The 13,693-nt window shown below is 35.2% G+C and overlaps 1 pseudogene; it reads left to right on the top strand.

Moving 5' to 3' along the window:
* Positions 1-449: 449 nt before the first annotated feature.
* LOC108451610 (probable LRR receptor-like serine/threonine-protein kinase At3g47570) lies at positions 450-1,601 on the top strand (annotated as a pseudogene).
* The last annotated feature ends 12,092 nt before the right edge of the window (positions 1,602-13,693 follow it).

A 13,693-nucleotide genomic window follows, 5' to 3' on the forward strand; every position in this document is an offset into this window, starting at 1 on the left:
CATAATTACCTATATTTATAGGCTTACAAAGAAACTACCTTAACACAAAAATAGCTAACAACTTATTCAATTAAACTGAAAATCTGAACCTAACAAAGATTCTACCGAGATACTTGGTCAACTAAACAACCCACTACTTTGAATTAATCCTCAACAATTTAAAAAATCTAGGTCAACTCTATGTTTCTCAAAATAGGTTATCCAGTTTGCTTCCAAAACCCTTGGTAGCTATGTAAGTCTAGAGAAATTGTATTTGGATGGAAATCTTTTTGAAGGACCCATTCCTTCATCTTTGAGTTCATTGAGAGGACTTGAGGCATTAGACGTATCCAACAATAATCTTTCAGGTGAGATTTTAGAATTTCTTCTCATATTTGGGGCTTTAAGGTACTTAAATCTCTCTTTCAATAATTTTAAAGGAGTGATACCAAGTGGAGGAATCTTTAAAAATGGCAATGCAACATTTGTTGAGGGAAACAGTAAGCTCCGTGGAGGCATCCCTGAATTATACATGTTAAGATGTAACTTGAAAACATCATCAAACAATTCTCTTATATTAAAAGTTACAATTATTGTTGTGACTTTAGGAGTGACTCTGGCTTTTACTTGTCTCCTCATCTTGTGGTTTAGAAAGAAAAAAGAGAAACATGCAACAACAACTAGGATAGAAAATTCGGTTTTACAACTATCATACCAAAGCATCGTAAAGGCTACGGGTGGATTCTCCACGCAGAATTTGGTTGGTTCATGAAGTTTTGGATCTGTATACAAAGGCGTTCTTGGCTAGTAGAGCAGTTATTGCAGTAAAGCTGCTTAATTTTCTGAATCGTAGGGCTTCTAGGAGTTTCTTGGCTGAATGCAAGGCCTTGAAGAACATTTGACATCGAAATCTTGTCAAGGTACTAACAGTTATTTCAGGAGTTGATTACCAAGGTAATGATTTTAAAGCCTTGGTTTATGAGTTCATAGAAAATGGAAGCTTGGAAGACTGGTTGCTTCTACTTATTGGCATGAATTAACCAGAGATGGTGAGAAACCTAAACTTCTTCCAAAGAGTAAGTGTTGCCGTAGATGTTGCTTATGCACTTGAATATCTGCACCGTCATTGTGAAGAACCAATCATTCATTGTGACCTCAAGCCAAGCAATATTCTACTTGATGAGGAAATTGTTGGTCATATAGGTGACTTCGGCTTAGCAAAAATCCTTACTACTGACAGACTATTCTGCTAATAAATCAAGGTCCCTTGGATTAAGAGGAACTATTGGTTATGCTCCTCCAGGTATGTTCACTTTAGTATTTTCTTCCATAATTTAAAAGCAAATCACATAGTTTAATATCAATTTTTCATTCTCTCTGCAATTATTTCTATATGTAATTTTGATGAACTAATTGTAGAATATGGCATGGGAAGCGAGTTGTCAACAAAAGGTGATGTGTATAGCTATGGCATCCTACTGCTTGAGATGTCTACAGAAAAAAGGCCGACTGATGAAAGGTTTAGAGAAGGTTTAAGTCTTCGCAACTTTGTTAAGGCAACACTGCCAGAACGAATAATCAAGGTTGCAGATCCTATTCTTGTTGAAGAAAGAGTCACATGAGGAACTCCTGATGTAAAAAACTCAAGAAATGATAGACATATTCGGTGCTTGAATTGACTATTCGAAATAGGACTCACTTGTTCTGCTGAATCACCTAATGAGCGGATTGACATGAGTGATGTTGTTATCAAACCTTGTTCCATTAGAGACAAGTTTCATCCAACTCGATTACGTCATGAGGTTTGAACTTAAATAAATTGCTTAGTCGAAAGGTAAGATAACTTCTTATCTTAGCAAAATATTGAATCATTCTATAACTTAAGGCATATTTCCACTACTTTTGGAGATAAGTGTTATGTTTAGATGATATGAAGAAGTAAAACAGATTACCCTGTTTTCAACATGCAGGTATTTAAGGAGTCGTATGGATGAAGTTGAGAGGCTTGGGTTAGTCAAAGTGTTGGATTTATCTTTTGTGTACATTCTATTAGGTATTAGCAGGTCTCCACATTTTGCCTAAAAGTACTATGCTTTGAGAAAAGAGAATAAATATGCAATATTTATAGCTTTCCACCGATAATTTCTCAATGTATTTTGTATTAATGCTTTGTTTTTCTCTTTGTTTCTTAAATTATTGGATCCTCATCAAATAAGAATTTGAGATAATGCCAATATGCTTTGATTTTATTTATTTTGCTAAAAATTTGGAAGAATGTATTCAACTGTTTGACATGGGATATATTTGATTTTACATCAAAGTGTAGTCAGTAATCACTGAAATTTAGGACTTTTTGTTTTTGTATCCATTGATGATCACTAAACTAACTAAAATTATGACAAAGGTAAGCGTACCTATCGAATAGTAGTATAGCTATGGTGTGTTGGGAATATCGTATCCACGAGGGCTAAAAGTACTAGTAATTATTATCTTTTTATTTTATAGCCGATAAATTAAAGGAATTATTTTTAATCTAAAATTAACTAAACTAATTACTTTAAAATGCAACAGAGATTGAATTAAGAAAATAATCGAATAAAACCAATGAGATAGACAATACCTAGGAAAGAATCCACCTAGACTTCACCTATTATTCTGAATCTGATTTAAACTATTTATTCACATCCCTAAATTATGTTAATAACTCTTTTGAGAGTAAGAACAATTGACTCTAGGTTGATTAATTGAAATCTCTTTCTAATTAAAACCTGTATTGTCGCATTAACTCGATCTATAAATTCCCCTATTAGATTTCACTTCCCCATGCTCACTTAAGTATAGAAACATGAATTTAAAGGATTAGGAGCATCAAATTCACTAATTTACATAATAAATCATCCAAAAACGCATCAAGAATGAGATTAAAAACATGTTACTTTTATGGCTTATCAAATATCGCCACACTTAAGCATTTGCTTATCGTTAAGCAAAATCCTTAACTTACAATTAAAATTAATCTTTCTCAACTCACAATTCTCATCGATAAGGTTTTGTCATAATTCACAAATAATCATACATTGATAATTCAACTAAAAGAGCACTAAAAATTCAAACAATCCAAGTCGAACATTTTTAAAGCATGAAAACACAGGTATTTCCCTTTATCTAAGTAATTGCCTTTAATTCAAAATCGACAAGAATTGACATCCTCACTAAAGATTCACTCAAATCACTCGAAGTGTTTAAGGTTCAAAAATAAGCACTCAATAGTCAAACATGAAAAGTCATTACCATAGGCTTACATGAAAATCAAATCTCCACCACTATAAAATGAGATGATACAAAATCAAAAGGTCTTTAAGCGGTTGTAATGGGGTTTAGGTTAAAGGTGTGGAGAAAGCCTGAAAAAGTTGGTTAAAATCGAGATTGAATTGATAAATTCCCAAACTAGAAAAAAAAACAATTGCTGAATTAAAAATAATTACATCAATCGAAAACTATTCAAGAATGAAACGAGCTTCTTCTCAACATATGGATTTAAAGCTCAATTAACATAAAACTAAATACTAATAAATAAATACGTATTTTTTTCTCTTTTTTTTAATTTTTTTACAATAATAATTTAGCAAATTAAACAAAAGAGCATAGTTAGGTAACTAACCAAATCAAATCTCGACAAAAAAAGAGTCAATAAAACGGGAAAAATTCTCAACGAATCACAAAAAATGAGTTATGGGTTAATATTAATCGGTAAATAAAGAAACGGTCGTGTTAGGCTCAACAGGGTTCACTAAGGGTTACTTATGTAGGTAGGCTTTTTTATGAAATAAGTAGGTTAAAACCTAAATGCCTTTATCATTTCAGTATATCAACTCAAAGGCGTAGTCTTGACATGCATAATCGAAGTGAGTTCTAGAATAACAAATCAATATTGACACACTCATAACCGATAAAATGAGCAAGAAAAGTGTATGCTCTAAAGGCTCAAAATATCTATGCTTGATTCTCTCATGTCTTAAATTTTAAACAACCAATGCACAAATATCTATGAATTTAATGTAAAACACATCAATAAAAATCACAAATTGATAAAAATTCATTCTAATAGTAATATGAGAAAATTAATTAAACACAAGGCATAATTAAGGGAGTTTCTCATAATCATATAAATAACCTCCCCACACTTAAGATGTACATTGTCCTCAATGTACAACCAAAAATAATCATAGTAGAAACATAATATCATAAGAGAGGGAGAGAATTGAAACTGCCTTGAATATTGGATGAAATCACCAGAATAGTGAAAAGCTGAATTAGATGTAGTGCATGATTCTGAGCAACAGATAGAAAACAAACACAAATGCTGAAAAAGATTAAAGGGTTACTAACCATAATAAATAAAAAGATAGTTCAAAATATAAAAGCGAAAGTAGTTTAAGAAAATAAAAATAAACAGAAAAATAAAAATAAAACTAAAACTAAAACTAAAAATAAAAATAAAAATAAAATAAATGGACTCAATAGTCCTCATCATCAGACACGTCGGTGTCGTGAGTCATCGGCGCTGGAGGGGAAATATGGAAATGCTGACATATCTGCTGCAATGTCGCGTCAAGACTATCAAACCTCTGAACGCAGTACTGGCAGAAGCTAGTAAATTGCTCAGTGAGGTCTGCTAAAGTAGTAACAGAAGGAATAGGGCAGTGACTCAAAGGAGGAGGCTATGATAGGTCATCGTAAGGGAGGGGAGCATCATCAGTGAAGTCCTCGAGTTTATAATGAGCGTCAGAATAAAAAAATCGATACTGAGGGGGATCCACTCCACGATGCCGCTCGATCATCCTTATTGGTATTATGCTCGAGATTCCCTGAGGGGACATACAGCCTACTAGTGTAAGTGTAGAGGACTGCTCTAGTGTGTCGAGGAGACCGAAGTGTCGAGCGAGGTGAGTCACATAAGGGCCTAAACAGATGGAGCCCTTCCTGTGGCTATCAGTCTAATGGCGGAAGGCTAGAGCGATGAAGTATGGCAAATCAAATATATGCCCATGGGCCATGCTCCATAGAAAATAAGTGTCATGAGTGCTAACAACTCCAGTGCTCTCTCTCTCTGACCTGTCAAACTGTGAGCTAAAAATGCGTGAAGGTACCGTAAAGCCAGAGAGAGAGAAGTTGCCTTCGAGCGACTCGCGTCATAAAGTGTCTGGCTAGCTGTAAGATCGGTCCAACAATGTGATGTCGAGTGATGGATGTGCCAATAAAGTCAAAGAAAGTTCTCGACGCTCATAAACTCCTCAGTGTAGAGTCGCAGAGAAGCACCAAACTCGGGGACGCTCATATGGCGCACCAAAGCACCAAGTCGAAAACTGATAATGCCTGGTTCGTTATGAGACGTCATGACCTGCTGTAGCATAAATGTCGCACTGAACTCCAAGGTAAGCTCCATGTAGGTGGGCTCGATAATAGTGAAGAATCTGTCCTACGAAGCTGCGGTGATAAAGGCGCGCACGTCATCAGCTAGTCGGATCTGCTCCAATACGACCCAATCAATACAGCAGCCTAGGCCAATTGGTCGTACTCGATGAGCTGATATAAATCCTCTTGGGAGCCTACCGAGAATAGGAGATAAAGGTGGTACGTCTCGACGAAAGCGCTCGAGGAAGAGGTCCCACCATGGGTCTTCTGCTTTTTTGAAGCTTGGACAGCAATCTTAGACTTGCCACGAGTGTTCATCATAGTATGCTTGAAAAAGTAAAAGAGTTCAATAAGAAATAAAGCATCACCAAATAAAATCCAAGTAGTCCTAAATAGTAAATTTTTCCTAAAAAAAAAAGCGTTCTAAAAGTAAGAATAATAAAAGCGAAATAAACAAATAAATAAACCATCCTAATAATAAGAAAAATAATAATATTAAGAGAATAAATGAGCAATATAATTCAATATAATAAACTAAGAAAAGTAACTATCATAATGATCGAAAAGCATTGCAAAGAGTAAATAAGAGACTAGAAATGTATCATAATAATAACTATAAAAATAAGCTAAACAATAGCATGAATAATAAAAAGTGAATGAAAGAGTAAAAGAATAGTAGGCAATAGATATAGTCAGAAAAGACAATTCAAATAACTAATAATAATAAGAATAATAATAATAAACAATAAAGAAATAAAATAATATATTAATAATAAATAAGAAATAATTAAATAAAGAAAAGGGAAGGGCAAAAGGGGAAATCGACGGTGATTGTACGGTGGTCGGAGGGGTCTCATGTATGGCGGTCGACAAGCGATCGGTGGAGTGAGGGTGGTTTGTCGGGGAAGAAAGGAGAGAAACAGGACTGGTGGGTTGAGGTGGTGCTACCGCGTGACTGGGTGTTAGAGGGAAAAGAGCAGTGTGCGTGTATGCGTGTGAATCTGGGTTGCGGCTTGAAGGGGAGGGGAGAGGTGATGGAGACGAGGGGTTTGTGCAAGGGCCGACGAGGGTTCGAGGGGGGAAAGGGACGGGAAGAAGGCAGTTGTTGTGAGGGAGAGGAGAGGAGAGTCTGGGGCTGAGGCTGGGGCGTGCGAGTGTAGGAAGGGTGAGAGAGAGATGGCTGGGTAGTGGGAAGGACGAGGGAGAGTGTAATAGCTCATTTTCGATAAAATCGGAATAGTGGTTCCGGGACCACAAATTCAAGCCCGAAAAATGAAATTATTTAAATTTCATGAAATGATAGATATAATGATGGAAATATTGCATGAAAATTTTTAGAGAAAAATTTCATCGATTATGTGTCTAATGACAAAAAGGACTAAAGTGAATAAAACGTCAAAGTTGAATTCTAGTAGCTAAAATGATCAAATAGCTATGGAATTCAAATTGAGAAGTCCTTATATAGCAATTAGGCCATTGATAAAAATTATGTAGATATTTCTAGTGAATCATCCATAGAAAAATAGAAAAAAGGTAAAGGACTAAATTGGAAAGTGGAAAAGTTAAATGATATTAATTAGATTAAATGAAAAAGATATCATATTATCATCTTCTTCCCCAAAATATTCCATGGAAACCCTAAGAAAGAGAAGGAAAGCTTTCATGGCCAAATTAGGTAAGTTTTATGTCCTGTTTTTAATGATTTTCGTATTTTTGTGATCGGGAAAACTTGATTTCTCTATTTGGGGGATTAAATTGAAAGGAAATCAAAGTTTAGAAAATTACCCGTGGATGAACATGCTGTAAATTGATATTTTGTGATAGAAAATGAAAGTTTATTGATAGGGAAATTGCTTTTACAAGGTGATTTTTAATGAAAACATGTGTAGGGACTAAATTGAAAAGTAGTGAAATTCTTGGAAAAATCCTAAATTTTTTGAAATATATGTGCTGGAAAAGTTACCTTGAAATTTTGATTAGGCTTTGAATAAGGAGTGAATTGCATGAATTTCATTTTCCGAGCCTAGGGACGAAATCGTCATTTATTAAAAAGTTAGGGGCAAAATGGTTAATTTACCTAAAGTGCAAATTGAACCAAATTGATGTTAAATTTACTCATATAGATTCAGAATAATCGAATGTTAAGTTAGAACAAGGAAAGGAGAATGCCGGATAAATAGACTTTATGTATACGAACATCTATCGAGATAAGTTCGTATGACTTAGCTATGCATGTTTTTATGCTTGAGTTGGAATGTGTTTGTGATTGTATGAATTTATACTTGAGATGGTTACATGTCTGGTAAAGCCTGATAAATGATAATATTCGATATAAATGGTAATACTCGTAAAGTGGTAAATGGTTAAAATGTTATTATCGTGCTTTAGTTAAATGTGAAATGCGAGTTACATAAATGCATAAATATGAGAACGGACACACATCCAACAATTTCTTGATGAATGTTAAATATCGTTTGAATAAATGAAAGTCGATGGATAAATATGGTTACTGATATGAAATGAGATCCTGTATGTGTTGTAGAAAAGTTGTCCCGAAAGGGAAATCTTTTGATCTCATTATGAAAAGGAAACGTACACTTTGTGTGTACCACATGAAAAGGGATAGCTTCGGCTATCAAACGTGAAAAGGGATAGCTTCGGCTATCAAACTTGAAAATGAATCGGTGTACTTTGTGTATACCGTCTGAAATGAATCGGTGTACTTTGTGTATACTGCCTAAAATGAATTGGTGTACTTTGTGTATACCGCCTGAAATGAATTGAGGTACTTTGTGTATACCACCTAAAATGAATCGGTATACTTTGTGTATACCACCTGAAATGGACTGGTGTACTTTGTGCATACCACGTGAAAAGTAACGGTGTACTTTGCGTATACCGCGTGAAAAGGAAAGGTATACTTTGTGTATACCATCTAAAAAGGTATACTTTGTGTATACCATTTGAAAAGGGAAAGGTATACTTCGTGTATACCACCTAAAAAAGGAAATGTACACCTGAGTGTACTACTGGAAAAGGAAATATCAATCGACATTTTCAATAGTTCAACGGGTAAAACCGTGACATGAAAAAAAAAGAGATTGTTACATGCATTCATTGGGAAAAATATGAAATGATGTTACTTGGAATGAAATGTGAAAGTACGAAGTGTTTATGTCCAAATATGGAATGGTTTGATGAATACATTCATCTGTGAAATATATTGATATACTTTGAGTGTATCACCTGAGTGGTTATCAGTGTTTCAATTGATCATTGAATAAAGTTCTAATAAGAAATATACTTGAAATTGAGATGTAATAACATGAAATGTATCTGAAATACATGAAACTAAATGACATACATGTTATATGGATACATGATGTGGAAAGGTATATGTGTATGAGAATCTGAATATGGATGAGCTCGTATATGTGTTTCTTATGGTTTACATGAATTATATGACTAACATGGGTGATGAGAATGTGTGATAGGGCTTGAGACCAAATGGTATAATTATGCCTTGTATGTTTAATTTGAGTAAGAGTAATTGGTAAGTTAATGACCAAGTTATACGGACTTACTAAGCATTATATGCTTACCCCGTCTTATTTTCCCTGTTTTATAGTAAATTGGAAGCTCGTTGGATTAGAAGCTCTGCGGGGATCACTCACACTATCCATCATTTCAATTTGGCATAAAGGTATAACAATTGTGGTTATCATGGCATGAATAAGTTAAAGGGATAATGAATAACATGTAGTACTTAAAAGGGACTAGCCATTAGAATGGCTAGTTACAGACATACCTTGGTGTTATGTATAAAAGTCTATATATCATGAAATACATGTTGAAATGATTTGTGAATGAATGAGTTAAATCGTATTCTTAGCAAAATATGCATAAATGTGAACAAGGAATATAAATAGACACGGGTATAAACTGTCATCTGAGGTACCAACGGGTACATTGGATAAAGGTGATTATATGACATGAAAAAGACTTGTTTTGGCATGAATCAATTGTCTTGAAATGGGATATCTATACACAAAGGTGTTAGTGTAATTGGATAACAAGTTGCGTGAGAAATATGGCTTGGAAAATAGCCTTATTTCATCCACATGGGCATGACAGATAGGCGTGTGTCTAAGCCGTGTGTGACATACGGTAAGCCCACGGGCATGTAAAATGACCGTATGTCCCATGCATCCTTAAATGTGAAATCAGGATAGCACATGGGCATGTGCTCCTAACTTCAAGAAAAAATTTCCAAAGTTACCTGTTTAGCTCCGAATCACTTCTAAAGTTTGTATTGGGCCCCCTAGGCCCATACTAGGAGCTTTATGGTGAAATTTGAAAAGTTTTAATTTGGAATGCAAATTTTTGAATCGGTTTTATACAAATGCTAGTGTATAAGTCCGATAATACCTCGTAACCTTATTCTGGTAATGGATACGGGTTAGGGTGTTATAGAGAGAAGAGGCAGTTTCGTCGTGGTGGCCGGAAGGTAGACGAGAAGGGAGTTGCGGCGGCTAGGGTGAAAAAGTCTACGGAAGAAGACAAAATGAAAAATAAATTTAGGGTTGTTAGAATTAAGTGACCCAAATCTTTATTGAAATAAAATACAGTGGCAAAATAAAATAAAAGAAGAATTCATATAGAATTACACTTCTTTTATTTTATTTTTAGAATAAGGTTTTTTAAACCTTATTAAACTCCATCTATTTGATATTGATTAGAATAAGGTGTTTCAGTCTTTCTACACTCCTATTAGAATATGGTTTTACAAGCCTATAAATTGACATAATCTATTCCTCTTGTAATTATTCGAATTCGACATAGTGAATTTTCTTCTCCTTTGCCCGTGGTTTTTTTTCGAAAGGGTTTTCACGTAAAATCTGTGTGTGTTCTTTATTTTTATTTGTCTTTTCTTTGAGATTTATTGTCATTATCGACATTCTATTTTTTTTTACAAATTGGTATCAGAGCTTCTGGGTTGTTCATCTCCATTACGATAATGGCGTCTTTGAAGTATGAAATTTTGCTGTTGGATGCAACACCAGATTTGCGTTGTGGCAGATTAAGATGCAAGCAGTTCTTGCGCAAATGGATCTGGAGGATACCCTGCTAGGGGTAGATAAGATGCCATTGACATTGATAGAAGAAGAGAAGAAGTGTAAGGATCGAAAGGCATTAACACAGTTACATCTGCATTTGTCCAACGAAATTTTGCAGGATGTGATGAAGTAGAAGACCGCCGTTGCATTATGGAAGAGGCTGGAACAAATATGTATGTCGAAAACTCTAACCAACAAGTTGCATATGAAGCAATGTTTTTATGCTCATTTTTTGGAGGAAGGTGTGTCTGTGCACAAACACTTAACAGTGTTTAAAGAAATTCTCTCAAACTTGGAGGCCATGGAGGTTCAGTATGATAAGGAAGATTTAGGGTTGATTCTACTTTGTTCGTTGCCCCTGTCTTATTCAACCTTTAGAGACACGATTTTATATAGTCGCGAGTCTCTCAAAATTGATGAGGTTTATGATTCTTTAACTTCGTATGATAAGATGAAGCATCTTGTGGTTAAATCTGACTCTCAAGGAGAGGGTCTCATTGTTCGTGGGAGATAAGATCGGAATGTTGATGATGATCGTGGAAGGACACAGGAACGAAATCCTCATGGTAAATTTAAAGGTAGATTGAAGGCTTTAAACAGAGGTAAAAATTGTAACTTCTGCAAGAAGAAAGGGTACATTAAATCTGAGTGCTATAAGCTGCAGAACAAGATCAAAAGGGAAGCTACGAATCAAAAGAGAAAACAACCAGAAAATTTCGGTGAAGCTGATGTTGTAGAAGACTACAACAATGGTGAACTTCTACTCGCTTCTGTCAATAATTCTAAAGTGAGCGAGGAGTGGATTCTTAAATCGGGCTGTACCTTCCACATGAGTCCCAATCAGGATTGGTTTACAACTTACGAAATAGTGTCTGAAGGTGTTATTTTGATGGGAAATAATGCTTCGTGTAAAATCGCAGGTGTTGGAACAATTAAAGTTATGATGTTTGATGGAGTCGTCAGAAAACTTAGTGACGTGCAACATGTTCTAGAATTGAAGAGAAATTTAATTTTGTTAAGTATTCTTAATTCAAAAGGGTACAAATACACAGCTGAAAGTGGGGTTTTGAAGATTTCCAAAGGTTCCCTCGTTGTGATGAAAGGGCAGAGAAGACTGCCAAGTTATATGTTTTGCAGGGTTCTATTGTTACTAGTGATGCAGCTGTCGCTTCCTCTTTCTTATCAGATGATGATATTACTAAACTTTGGCATATGCTCTTAGGGCATATGAGTGAGAATGGCATGGTAGAATTAAGCAAAAAAGGACTTTTTAATGGGCAAGAAATTTGCAAACTAAAGTTCTATGAGCATTGCGTTTTTGGGAAGCAAAAGAGAGTTCGATTCACCAGAGGAATCCATAACACGAAGGGAACGTTGGAGTATATTCATTATGATCTGTGGGGGCCATCTAGAGTGCCTTCAAGAGGTGGAGTTAATTATATGCTAACTTCTATTGATGATTTTTCTAGAAAAGTTTGGGCGTTCTTCCTAAAGCAGAAAAGTGATGTGTTTTCTATATTTAAGTCTTGGAAAACTATTATTGGAAAACAAATAAAATACCTCCACACAGACAATGGCTTAGAGTTCTGTTCCGATGAGTTTAATAGACTGTGCAAGTCAGAAAGGATCGTGAGACACTTGACAGTTCCTCATACTCCACAGTAAAACGGCGTTGCAAAACGAATGAACAGAACGATCATGGAGAAGGTTTGATGTATGTTGTCAAATGCCAACTTACCAAAGTCATTTTGGGCCAAAGCAACCTCTACTTCATGTTTTTTGATCAACCGATCTCTATCCGTTGCCATTGAGAAAAAGACTCCACAAGAGGTATGGTCTGTTAATCCTGCTAATTATTTTGATTTGAAGATCTTTGGGTGTCCTGCGTATGCTCATATTGATAATGGAAAATTGGAACCGAGATCTATTAAATGTGTTTTCTTGGTTATAAAGCTGGTGTGAAAGGGTATAAGTTATGGTGTCCTGAAAATAGAAAAGTTGTGATTAGCAGAGATGTTGTTTTTGATGAAACTGCTATGCTACCTAACTTATCTCGTAAAGATTCTTCCAATAAAGAAAATCAAAAGCAGGTGGAGCATTAGATTAATACAGAATCTACAACAGAGTCGACTCCTCAAGCCAATACAAAAATTGAGAATAGAGTTGTTTCTTCACCATAATACTCTATTGCCAAAAACAGAACTAGAAGAGAAATTAAACTTCCAAAGAAGTATACCGAGGCTGATCTAGTTGCTTATGCTTTAAATACGGCTGAATATGTAGATGCAAACTAAGAGCCATCTAATTATTCTGAGGTGGTTAGATGTGAAGACTCAGAAAAGTGGATGTTTGCTATGCAAGAGGAGATGGAATCACTCCACAAAAATAGAACATGGGATCTTGTGAAACTTCTTAAAGATGAAAAGGCTGTTCATTTTAAATGGGTATTTAAAAAGAAAGAAGGAACTCCATGAGTTGAAGAACCCAGATATAAAACAAGACTTGTTGCAAAGGGTTACAGTCAAATTCCAGGAGTGGACTTCACAGATGTGTTCTCCCCAGTTGTGAAGCATAGTTCGATTCAAGCTTTGCTTGGTATTGTGGCCATGCATGATTTGGAGCTTGAGCAGTTAGATGTAAAAACTGTATTTTTGCATGGAGCACTTGAGGAGGATATTTACATGCAACAACCAGAGGGTTTTACAATCTCAGAAAAAGAAGACTATGTTTGCTTGCTGAAAAAGTCCCTTTATGGTTTGAAACAATCACCAAGACAATGGTACAAGAGGTTTGATTCCTTTATGACTTCTCATGATTTCAAAAGAAGTAGTTTTGACAGTTGTGTTTACTTTAAGAAAAACAGTGATGGTTTTTTTGTGTATCTTCTCCTTTATGTTGATGATATGTTGATAGTAGGGAAAAATAAAGTAGAGATAAGAAAGGTCAAAGCCCAACTAAGTAAAGAATTTGAGATGAAAGATTTGGGACCAGCAAAGAAGATATTTTGTATGGAGATTCTCAGAGATAGAAAAGCAAGTAAATTGTACCTAAGTCAGAAGGGGTACATTGAAAAAATTCTTTGCAGGTTCAATATGCAGAGTGCTAAGCCTGTTAGTACTCCTTTAGCAGCCCATTTCAGACTTTCATCGGCTTTGTCTCTACAATCAGATGATGAGATTAAG

The sequence above is a fragment of the Gossypium arboreum genome, chromosome 10 (assembly GCF_025698485.1).
Source record: "Gossypium arboreum isolate Shixiya-1 chromosome 10, ASM2569848v2, whole genome shotgun sequence".
Taxonomy (NCBI): Eukaryota; Viridiplantae; Streptophyta; class Magnoliopsida; order Malvales; family Malvaceae; genus Gossypium; species Gossypium arboreum.